Source organism: Pteronotus mesoamericanus, unplaced genomic scaffold (assembly GCF_021234165.1).
Source record: "Pteronotus mesoamericanus isolate MK-2021 breed Mesoamerican mustached bat unplaced genomic scaffold, CSHL_Meso_final contig_25, whole genome shotgun sequence".
Taxonomy (NCBI): domain Eukaryota; kingdom Metazoa; phylum Chordata; class Mammalia; order Chiroptera; family Mormoopidae; genus Pteronotus; species Pteronotus mesoamericanus.
This window is the reverse complement of record NW_026555105.1, coordinates 11,684,995-11,697,392: the sequence shown is the minus strand read 5'-3', so window position 1 is coordinate 11,697,392 and position 12,398 is coordinate 11,684,995. Positions and strand designations below refer to the sequence as shown.

Genomic DNA, 12,398 nt, shown 5'->3' with positions numbered 1-12,398 from the left:
GGTGGATAAAACCTAGTGTAGCCCTTAAGCTGGAAGCCAAAGTCTTCCCATGGGCTGTATGTTCAGTTCGTCATACACATAGGCACTGAAACCCAAAGCCCCATCATGGAATGCTATCTGTGCATTTTCTGGTCTGTCCTTTGGCCCCAGTTGGAGATCCTGGTCTCCCCTGGTTACCCCATCAGCGCTACCATAGCACACAGAGCATGGTTCTCACTCAGGGGCTATTCTGTCTCCCGGGGGTCTCTTGCAATGTCTGGAGACATTTTTGGTTGTCACAACTGGGGAAGGGAAGAATTCCAAAAGCATCTACTGGGTAGAGGCCAGAGGTGCTGCTGAACTTCCTACAAAGCACAGGACAGACCCCCACAACAAAGGACTGCCCGGCCCAAAATGTCCATTTAATCTCCCGTTTAAGCCAAGATGAGAAACCCTGCCCTCGAGTGGCTTACACACAGCACAGCCTTTGGGTCCAGACAGGCCCGGTCATAGCTTTATTACAAGCAGTCACATAGCCTTGGGTGAGCAACAATCTCCGAGCCGCTCATCTGCAGAACAGGAGTCTAAAAAATTCATTTGAAAACCCCCTAACACAGCCCTGCAAACTCAGCAAACTGCAGCTATCATCACCATCAGTGTGCTCTCAAAGGAGTCAGGCAATACATTTTCTGTCCATACCAACTCTAGGTACTAGTAGGAAACCTTATCTCTGGATAATGAGTTCCAAATAGTGAACCTAATTGATCGTTACAGGGGAATGAACTCCTGACTTTGGCCTCATCAGCTCCACTAAAGAATCTACTGAGCTGGACAAACGAAGGTACAAAGAACAGCTTTTCCATGTAATAACTCTCAACCGCTGACTCAACACTATCAAAGCCCATCAACCACAGGATGAGCCCCTCTAGAACCATGAGTATCAGCTTCCACACAGAACCAGTGACTTCCAGATACCCGACTTGGCCAATCACTAATGATTACAAACCAGAACACAAAGAGATGGTGGGCGACTCATAATTGTTGTTAATATTAATATTGGGTTAGCCAAAAAATCTGTATGGTTTTTTTCCATAAAATAAAGGACACATTCTTCATTTTCACAAATAACTTCATTGATTTGGATATTTTGAGTATGTCGGCTATTTCCTGCGTGGTATAATATTGATTGTTCTCAATTAATGTCTCAATTTTGATCACTGTTAACGTCACCTGGTACCCAGCCATGGAGTATCATCCAGCGAGAAATTTCCAGCACAAAATTTCATGAACTACTTTTGACACATTTGATCAGTCAAGGCACCTTCTCCAAACTGCACAAAACATTGTTTGCATTTCAGTTGTACTTTTACCTTTCTTGAAATAATAAAACATAATATGCCAAAAATGTTGCATATTTTCTTGTCTTCAATATTAAAGTGGCTACACAAAAATTCACCAATTTTGACTTTTTTAAAAAGGTACACTGATATGACAGTTGCCACAACACAATCTAATAAAATTGTTTCAAATGACGTTAAAGACAACTAAGCACTACTAGAGCCATCTTACAGAAAAAAAAACCAAACGAGCTTTTCGGCCAACACAGTATCATGAAATTAATGATGTAATAGGACTGCACCATCTCTAACAATTTACCAGATTTACCTGTGTGATAATAAATAATTGCAATGTTCACCCCACTGCCTTATTCACTTAGTCAGTGTCTACTAGTGCTTCTTAGTTCACACATCACCTCCTCCAGAAAGCCCTACCTGATGGGTCCCACCCCAGGTCTAGATACCCTGCTGTGTTCTGGTGATGCAGTGGACTTACTGCCATCACAACTGCTTTCCTGTTTTAATGTAATTATCTTTCTTTTTCTACCGCAAGTCTGTGGGCTCCTAATGGCAGAAAATATGTTTTTGTTTGGGTCTATGTTAGCAACAGGTGGCATGGGGCTAGTACACATCACTGTTGGACAGCCACCAGCTGTGGATTCAGTGTGGGTTAAAACATGTCTCTGTCAGACAGCTCTTGCCACAAAAATGCTGTCCCTCAATTCAGTGGCTTAAAACAAAAACATACTGTCCTCTCATGTCTGTAGGTTGTCTGCAGGACACCTGATCTGGGTGTGGCTTCACGGGGCTTAGCTTGCGCCTCATGTTGGGTCCAGGTCTCTCCCACATGACTCTCATCCTCTTTGGCACAGTGGACCGGCCACCCGCCTTTTTCTCATGCCAATGACCAAATACAAAAGGGACAAACAGAAACATGTGGTACCTCTTGGAGTTAGGGCACAGATATTTCTACCTGTATTTTATTGGTTTAAGAAAGTCATATGGATGATGCCAACCTCACCGGGTGGGAGAGTAGGCTACACCTCTATTGGGAAGGAGTGCAAAGTCCTGTGCAGAGAGCGTGGGATGAAGAACTGTGAGCAAAAATCCACTCTAGCAAAGGAACTCTTACATACACGGAAAAGAGGGGGCTCCGACCAGTGGGAGTTAACACCTGTGATATTCCATTACAGTATCTAGCACTCTGCAGCTCCTGGGTGTTCATTAGCCCAAGGTCGCACAAGTGGGGAGAAGTAATGATGTACACAAACCGAGGTCTGTCTAATGCCAAAGCTCACCACACTTTGCTGCTCCCCAACAAAACCAAGTCCAGATAGAAAATACAGTGTCTGAAAGCCTTACTCCAATCATACGTTTCTGTCCCAAACTTCATTTTGGAAGTATTTTGGAAGCCATGGGACACAGTCAAAGGAACTATGAATAGGAGGCTGGAAAAACAGCAACGGGCCAGTCTCATGAACCGGGCCACATTGCCAAGGTCAACCCTCATCCCCACTCTAAAAGGACAGGGTGAGAGAACCTCTCAGACATTCTGTGAACCAAGTCCAAGGCATTCTTACCAAGAATCAATTTCAGAAAAAGAGGTCATTTTAGTGGCAAGGGCAAAGAGCCCATCCTACACTCTGATGACAGATGTCTCCCAAACATTCTTGATGAAGCTTGAAGTTGGGCAGTGCCCAGTTTTGCTCCAAACACAGACAACATAAGATAAAAACCACCCCAATCTCATTTGAGGTCACCCTGGCTTCTTCCCAGGGAAATCTAAGATGATGTGCACGTAGATCAAAGTTAGAGGCCCCAATCTTCTTGTTCCTTTTTTTAACAATGTAGCATCCACATTCAACAGAGTCAGCTCGGCCATACATGACTTTGGTCTCTATCACAGAAAAATTTTGATTTTAGAAGTACAAGGCACTTATCTACCGTGAGTTCAGAAATAAACATTTTGTGGTTGGTAAGAATTCAGCGAAGTTTTTCTCTAAAGGGCCAGAAAATAAGTATCTTTTGTTCTGCCACTTTAGCATGAAAGCTGTCACCGACTACACATAGATGAATGAGCAGGGCTGTATTCTATTCACAAAACTGAAAGTGAGATGACTTTGACTCATGCATCGTACTCTGTTGAGCCCGATCTAAAAAGGTGAGAATATATTTGGCTAAAATCCTAGAAAATTCGTCAATATCTTCAAGAAGACAATGAAAATGTACAAAATTTCTTTCACAGAGCCTGATTTAAGCAAAGCCTCCTAAACACCTAGGTACTCATTTAATCTTTTTCACAGATTGATAAGATAGAAAATTATGTTCCCATTTTATTTTTTATATATATAAAAAGTATATATAAGAGGTCTGTCCCAAAAAAGTCCAGCCATTGTTAATATAATAAGAATAGTTTACGCGACATCGATATAACCTGGCAGCCCCAAGAGAGTGGGCTGGAATGCACATGTATGAACAATGTTGACTTCACTGCACTAGTTAGTGGGGGCGGTAGACTCCATTGAGGGAGCATGGGTACTGTGTGGCCATCGCATTCAAAGTGACTGGGTGAGTAGGGCGACAAATCTGCATCAAATTTTGCGTTAAGCTTGAACATTCTTCCTCAGGAACTACTTGGGTGATTCAGGAGGCTTTCGGGCATAACACAATGAGTACTGCACAAATACAAATGTGGCACAAATGCTTCAAAGATGGTCAAGAATCTGTTGAAAGATCCACGTTCTGGAAGGCCTGCAACAAGCAGAACGCCTGACAATGTTGAATGTGTACGGGCTGCAATCAACAAAGATCAGCAACTGACAGTACAAGAACTAGAAGCTGATCTGGAAATTCTAAAAACTACTGTGTCTGAGATTTTGATGCAGGATCTTGGCATGAAACGTGTGGTGGCAAAATTCATTCCATGGCTTCTGCTACCAGAGCAGAAGGAACATGGTGCTGCAGTTGCTAATAACTTGGTTCAAACTGCTACCAATGAACCCGATTTCCTCAAGGAGGTCATGATCGTGGGTCTATGGCTATGACCTGGAAACGAAGACCCAGTCATCAATGGAAGTCACCTGGTTCTCCATGCCTGAAGAAGGCATGGCAAAGTCATAGCAAGATGAAGACCACGTTAACTGTGTCTTTTGATTGGGAAGGTGTTGCCCATCAGTAGTACACGCCTCCAGCCAGACAATTAATAAGGAGGACTACCTCAATGTTCTTCATCGGTTGAGAGATGCACTGCAATGAAAACAGCTGCAGTGGGTAACTGGTGATTGGCAGCCTCATCATGACAATGCGCCCACTCACACATCATGTCTCGTGCAGTCTTTTGGCAAAACATCAAATCACTCAGGTGACTCAGCCCCCCTACAGCCCACATTTGGTGCCCTGTGACTTCTGACTTTTCCTAAAACTAAATTCACCTTTGAAAGGGAAGAGATTTCAGACCATCAATGAGATTCAGGAAAATACAACGGGGCAGCTGATGACAATTCCAACAAAGGATTTTGCCGGGTGTTTTCAACAATGGAAGAGATGCTGGGAGAACTGTGTGAGGTCCCAAGGTGTCTACTTTCAAGGGGACTGAGGCATCATTAACCTATGTACAATATTTCTTGTATCTTGTATCTTCTTCAGTAAATGTCTCTATTTTTCATAGTGCATGGCTGGATACTTTTTGGACATACATACATATTAATCCTCACCCAAGTGTATGTTTATTGATTTGAGAGAGAGAGGAAGGAAGAGAGAGAGAGAAACATCAATCAGCTGCCTCCAATATGTGCCCCAACCAGGTATTGAACCTGCAACCTAGGTATATGACCTGACCAGAAACAATCCCACAGCCTTTTGTTGTATGGGATGATGCTCCAACCAGCTGAGCGACCTGGCCAGGGCACAATGTTCCCATTTTACCAACAGAAACTGAGGCTTCCTGAGCTTTGCGACCACTCTAGGTCATCCAGCTTGTATGTGTGGCAAAACCAGGATTCCAACCACGGTCAGTGTTTATTCCAGGTCAGTGATTTTCCAGCATCGTAATAGGTGTAGCCATTGTGCACTCTGAGCCTAAAAATCATTATAAAAAATGATCAGAAAACACCACTTTTATTCTAAGAAAATCAGTGATGAACTCAAATTTATGAATAAGATGTTCATTAAAGCCCTTTTTACAATACTATAAAACTGGAAACAATTTGTGTCTGATATTAAAGGGAAGGTTGAACAAAATTATGATGTAGCTATTGAAAATAATGTTGATAAGAATATGCAGTAATATTGGAAAATGTTCACAATAATGATAAGTTAAAAAATAACCAGAAAGCAATACAGTGGCTAAATCTTTATTGTTTTAGCATGTATATTATATACATAAAAGCCTGGAAAGAAACACTCTAATTATTTATGTTCATTTGGCTCTCGCTGGTTTAGGGATAGCAGGTAATTTTATTTTATTCTTTGAATTTTTTTGTTTTCCCAAACTTCATTCACTATGTATACTTGACTTTCACAATCAGATGAATATGTGTTTTAAAAGCAATTTATTTTCTAGTCTCTCTTCTATTGTTCTGTTTTATGGGTAAGTTGTACATAAATGAAAATTTAAAAAGCAACCATTCTATCCTCTGGACTGAAGGCAAACTCATATGCACAATCCAGAACTATAAGCTGCAACATAAACCTGGGTTTATATCTCTCATCTTTAAAGGGCTGAAGCGATGTTCAGAACTATCCCCCAAGAACACAGACTTGCATGAATCTGGTCCTGTTTATAAGCCTGCTGAGTAAAAATAAACCTTTTTTTCCCAACACTCATCCTTTCTAGGGTTATTGGTTGACAAAAAACTACTAATACCATGCGTAATATCCCATCACCATTTGCAATGTGTCTGATGTGATCTGTGTAGTTTTTCATATTGCCTGAGAGGTAAACAATAAGCCAGGAGTTTCCCCACAAGTACCTAACAGAAATGTCAGGAAATCAGGTACCAGACCAGGCCTGAGTCCCCAGCAAGACCACTCAGGAGATAAGTGACCCAGGACAAGCCACTTCAGCTCTCTTCGGCTTAGCATCCTCCTTCTTAAACTGGGAATGGTAACCACATGTTCAACACCCGCGACAGGCCATGAGGATCTAATAAGAAAATAATGATCACAAACACGTTAAATATCTCAGGGGTTCCTGTCATCACTGCCAGTGATAACACCGGGGACGTCTCCTTCACCTACCACTGTCAGATCCAGATTTAAAAGAAAAAGGTTTTCATGGAAATTGGTTATCTATTTCTACACCGAAGGCGGACTCTGTGTGTGTGTGTGTGTGTTGGGTGTGTGTGTGTGTTGGGTGTGTGTGTGTTGGGTGTGTGTGTGTGTTGGGTGTGTGTGTGTTGGGTGCGTGTGTGTGTTGGGTGTGTGTGTGTGTGTTGGGGGGGTGTGTGTGTTGGGTACGTGTGTGTGTTGGGTGTGTGTGTGTGTGTGTGTGTTGGGGGGTGTGTGTGTGTGTTGGGTGCGTGTGTGTGTGTGTGTGTGTGTGTGTGTGTGCTGGTAGTCCTGGCGGGGGTCCTGGTTTTATTCAGCTGTACAGAAATGGGACTCAACAATATGTGAAAATGATTAACATTCTTCTAGCCAATGCCAGTCCTGTCGCCTCCCTCAATCGTGCTTTCTGTTTTACTATAAACATTTTGCATAGATATTGTGAGTAAATGTATTGATGCAAGCGTACATCCCGAAAAGCGTACAAATCATGGGTAGATTGCTTAATGAATTTTCACAAACACACTTAGGTAACTGTCATCCACATCAGAAAATAATATACTACCAACCTCCCAGAAGCCCCGTTCATGGCTCTTGCTAGGCAGCCAGCCTCCCCTCGCCCGCTCAAGATAACGACCGTCTTAACTTTAGCACCACAGATTAGTTTTTGCCTGTTTGGGAAATACTTATTAGTGGGATCATAACACTAGTTTATCATCTGTGCCTGGCTTCTCTTGCTCAAAGTTGACTGAGATTTGCTCACTTTGTTGAGATGCAGTAATTCATTATCTTCACAGACAACATTTCTTTGCATAAATATATCACAATTTATCCGTTCTACTATGGACATTTGAGATGCTTCTAGTCTTCCTTGATTCTTACGAATAATGATGCTGAGAACATTCATGTACATGTCTATGAGTAACTGTGTTTACTCATTTCAGCTGAGTATATATCTGAAAGTGGAATGGGACCTCATAAATTATGCATATATTAAGCTTTATTGGACCTGCCTGGTTTATATTCCCAGTAGCAGGGTATGAGAGTTCCAGTTGCTTTACATCATCCCCAACATTCGACAGCATGTTTTTATCAAGTAATGAATCTGGTGAGCATGTAGTGAAATTTCACTGTAGTTTTATATGCATTTCTGGATGACTAATGAGATTCAGCACCTTTGCATATGCTTAATGTCCATATCAACTCTGGTAAAATGCCTCTTTCAAGTTTCTTAACCACATTGCTTTGTTTTTTAGAAGCAATTCATGATTTACCCATGCTGAACAGGAAGGAGTGGCAGGAAAAATAAAAAATGGTAGCCATTTAAAAAGAATCATTTAAATTTATCTTTTAATTTCCATTTTTATTCTGGTACTTAAATATGGATTTCCTTGAACTTTCTGGATTCACAATAACAATGCCATCCATAAAGAAGGTAGCAAACAATGAGAGCTGATGTTTACCAAGCACTTACTATGTGCCAAGCACTTTGCAATTTCACATAAATTCTCAGGACAGTGCTACAGATTTTACAGATGAGGAAACTGAGGTTCAGAGAGGCTGAATAACTTACCCAACACTACACAGCTACTAAGGGACTGAACCATAATTCAAACCCAGTCCAGAGGCTCCAAAACCTACACTCTTGATCACGAAGCTGTTTCTCGTCATTGTAAGATTCCAGTGTTTATCAAACTTCAGCATGTTTAAGAATCCCCTGAAGGGCTTATTAAACCAGACTTCAGGGTCCACCCTCAGAGCTCCCGACTGAGGAGGTCTGGAGCTGTAGTGCATTTCTAACAAGTTTCCAGATGATGCCAGTGGGGTCACGCTTTGAGAACCCATGTTCTATAAGATGAGTCATGTCTTCCATTTCTCAGCATCCAAAGGCCCTGGCCCAGCGCCTGGCAGACACCAAATACCTACATGATTATCGAACGATTCCTATTTCCGCTTCACCCTCCAGCGGGGCGTGGAGAGTCATGCCGGCTCACACTAGCGAACCCCGTCACCCTTCAGACCTGATGAGGGCAAGAGATGGGTAAAAAAATGCTCTGTTCTAGAAAAGCCTATCTGCAAATGTGAAGGGAGCAAGTGACTTCACAGACTGCCCCACCTTCTTTTAATCAACATAAATCAATACAAGGGAAGAGTAAAACTGCTTCCTGGGTCACACATGGCTCCAGGCAAGGAAGCCATTGTGTACGCAGTGCGCCCATCCCCCAGGATGGTGCTGGTGGCTTGAGACAGTCCTGATGGATGGTGCCTGTGGCCCTGCTTGGCGCACTTCCTGCACTGGCCTTTCAGAAGGCATTCTGTGGCACAAAGGCTCAGCTGTCCCCTCAAACTTATTCTTCCCTTTCTCACTGAGTAACAGCACCCCAGTTTTTGCCACGTGTTATGTCACCCAAATAAAAGACTATTTTTCAGCCTCTCTTGCATTGCACACGATTAAGTTCTGAGCAATAAGATACACACAGAGAGGTAGACCTTCTGGGAGTGTTTTGTTTTCGGTTTGGTTTTTTTTATCTTCCTGAGTTTTATTGAAAAGTGGAATGAAAATATATGAAAAACAAAGAATTTAGTTAGGACTTATTAATGAACTTGGAGTCTTAGTACTTCAATACAGAGAGGGCTCTTTCAATATTGCTAGCAGCAAAGTCTATAAATACCCATGTTATCAATGACTAGAAACGGACTTCGCATGACTATACATAATAAAGCAAAAATAAATCTTTTTTTGCTTAATTGAATCAGTTGAATCATTTGGTGTTAATAGTTTAAACATGAACTATAGAAGTAAAAGTTAAAGGAGGTGTTACAACATCATGCTTAAAAAGATAATTTTCTTTAGCTAATATTTGGGGATACAAGAGGAAACTGCCTCTTGTTCTCTCCATTTGAGTATACTTTCTGCCAATTCTTCTGTCTCGGTCACCAAAATATCCATCTTGGCTAAAGCCCTGATCATTTTCTTCAGATGTGCATCTAAATGGGGAATATTTTTAATAGCTTCAAGATGGGTTTCTATCTCTCAATGAAAGTCACTGCCAACTCCTGCCAGCGTACCAGGTATCTGTGATAAACAGATTCAAAAGGCAGGTTTTTCTGGCACATGGTTTTCAACAGTTTTTGCCTGAGGGACCTCTTCTCTTTTAGCACTGCTTCCAAATGAGTATTCATGCTTCACAGAGTATGACACTTTTCAGCTAAAAAGGAAGAATGAACAATATCCACTCTACCTTTTTCTCATCTTAGAAGTTCAATTTCCAGGTTTTTCAGATTGATTTCAGCTTGAATATTTGTGATCTGCTATAGCCTGGAGAAGTTCACAAAGCAAGGAGCTGATTTCTTAGAAACATTTGACATCTCCTGAGGACTATCCCCAAAGCTACAAAATGGCCCAGAAGTAGACTGGCAGTGTTTGGTTCGGATGCTGTGTCCCACAGGTCCACCACAATCATGGCTGAGACCCACCTCCCAGGGAATCTCAAAAGAGAAGAAGTATGCTCTTCTCCATCTCCATCCTGCTACTCCACATCCTGCAATGGCTGGAACTCAGGCAGCCAGCTCAGACCATGAGGTTCAGGGCCACAAAACAATGTGAATGACAGAAGAGTAAATTGGAAGGAGCTTAGGACTCTCTCATCTTTGTAATACCACTAGACTAGCTGGATTGCCTCCTCTGTGACAGCTTTTACAAGAGGCAGAAATCAACTTCCATGTTGTTTAAGCCACAGTTATATGGAGGCTTGTTTTTTATGCAGCTGGACTTAGTCCCAAATAGTACATAGATGTTAACGGGCACCATTAGCCAGCTAGAAGACCAGTTGGCCCAGTTTTGCCCCCTTCTCTCAGAAGTATATCCTAAGCAAGTCACTTCAGTTCTCTGCACCTCAGTTTGCAATATGTAAAACAGGAAAAGAAATGGGCATTGAAATTGCTTCAAAAACCTTTTGTGAGGCACAAATATTACCTAGTCCAAAGATGCTTTATGAAACATAAAGCTCTACAATATATAACTGACTTTTATTTCCTACCAATTAGGGAATTTTTAAAGAGGAAATGAAACAGAAGAAAGCAATGTATGAAAAGTCTCTTCTAATTAAGTAACTGAATCAGACCAATAGTTTCTCTGCTCACTCCCCTCCCAGGCCCATCCAGGTCATTCTTTATTTTCCAAATGAGAATTTAATTTTGCTATAACACCATTATTACATCTCAATTAAATATTTATTGGGCTAAATGTCAATTGATTTTTAGAAATAAAGATTTGAAATTTATGAGTTGGGGATCCAAGACAGCAGCAGAGTAGGTGGGGTTACACTCAACTCCTCCCAGGGCCAAACTGGAATTATAACTAACACACAGAGCAAGCAGCATGAGTAACCAACTGAGGACTAGCTGAACAGAAGTCTTATAGCCGAGGATTTACAGAAGCAGCCACATCGAGGCTGGCAGGAAGGGCTGGGCTGTGAACAGGGCTGGCCCCGCTCCCATGGGCAGCAGCTGAGATCCCAGAGGGACATCTCAGCTCAGAAGGTGCCCCCTGAGAAGCATGGGGTCTCAACCCCAAACTGAGCTACCCATTCCAGAGCACCAGAGCTGGGAAGAGGCACCCACATAACATTTGGCTGTGAAAATCAGCAGGGGTTCTGTCCGCCAGGGACAGGTAGGATTCTATTAGAGACACAGGTACCCTATTAAAGGGCCAATACATAAATCTTGTTTGCAGCCACTCACCCTGGGCTCTGGGGGAGGGAGGGCAGAGAGGACTAGAGTCACGTGAAAAGAGACTGGGGTTTGTGGCTCTGAGGAGAGACTGAAGGGACAGCTGCCTGGATCCCTATGCTGAGTCACTCTCCCACACCGCAGACACCATCTTTCTTGAGTGGAGCACTACCCTCCCTATGGCATCAGCCTGGGGGAAAGCAATAGCCTTACCCACTGGACTTCCTGGTGCCCTATGCTGCGGAGCTCATGCCGCGGAGCTCATGCCCTACTGAGGGTCAGCTATGTGGGCCAGGGTGTAGAGGTCTGGGCAGACTCAGGGGGTGTCAGTGACTGGGTATGGCTTTGGGCCAGGGCCATTCCCCCCATCTCTTCCAAACCTGACTGGCACCTGCCCCTCACAGGAAAGTCACCAGCTGCACTCTCAGGGATCCCACGGCCCCACCCTCCCATCTCCCGGTGCCTCTGTCCTGCCAAAATCTGGACTCTATCCAGGACAGTGGAGTTGTGTGGCTCTGGGATAGGGGGCCATGACTCCCACCTCCCCCTAAGCCTGACAGGCACCTGCCCCTCATGAGAGATACAACAGCCCCATCCTCCTGATTCCCAGCAGGCCCACCCTGCTGAGATCATGCTCCTGGCAGAATCTGGAACAGACTAAGCTGTGTGGCTCTAGGACAGGGGCCATTTTTTCCTCACACACCCAGCTGGGACAGAGCCCTCTCTTCACAAGACCAAATCTTGGTCTGTTTGGGCCTCATAAACTCTGCTGGCCGCATCCTGATGATTCCCTGAGACTCGCCCCACCACAGAGATGTATGAGCACCTAGGGGGTGGAAGCTAGACTTGGTTTACCCTGGACATTTCCTGAGTGACCTCAGACCCAGGGCTGGCACCAAGTCTGAACCTGTATCAGTCTGGTGAACACCACTCGCCCCTACCTAGTGACTCCCTGAGAGCATGCCTCATGCAACTCAAGTACCACCAGAGGCTCTTTCAGTGAGTGGGCCTAACAGGCAACTGGCAGGCAGAGGCAGGCAAAGACGGATCTCCAGGTGCCTTGGACTTTAGCTGACCTACCCCCGG

The 12,398-nt window shown here is 43.5% G+C and overlaps 1 pseudogene; it reads right to left on the bottom strand.

Annotated features, from left to right (window-relative positions):
* Positions 1 to 9,361: 9,361 nt before the first annotated feature.
* Positions 9,362 to 10,045, bottom strand: LOC129070689 (HAUS augmin-like complex subunit 2; annotated as a pseudogene).
* Between the last annotated feature and the right edge of the window lie 2,353 nt (positions 10,046 to 12,398).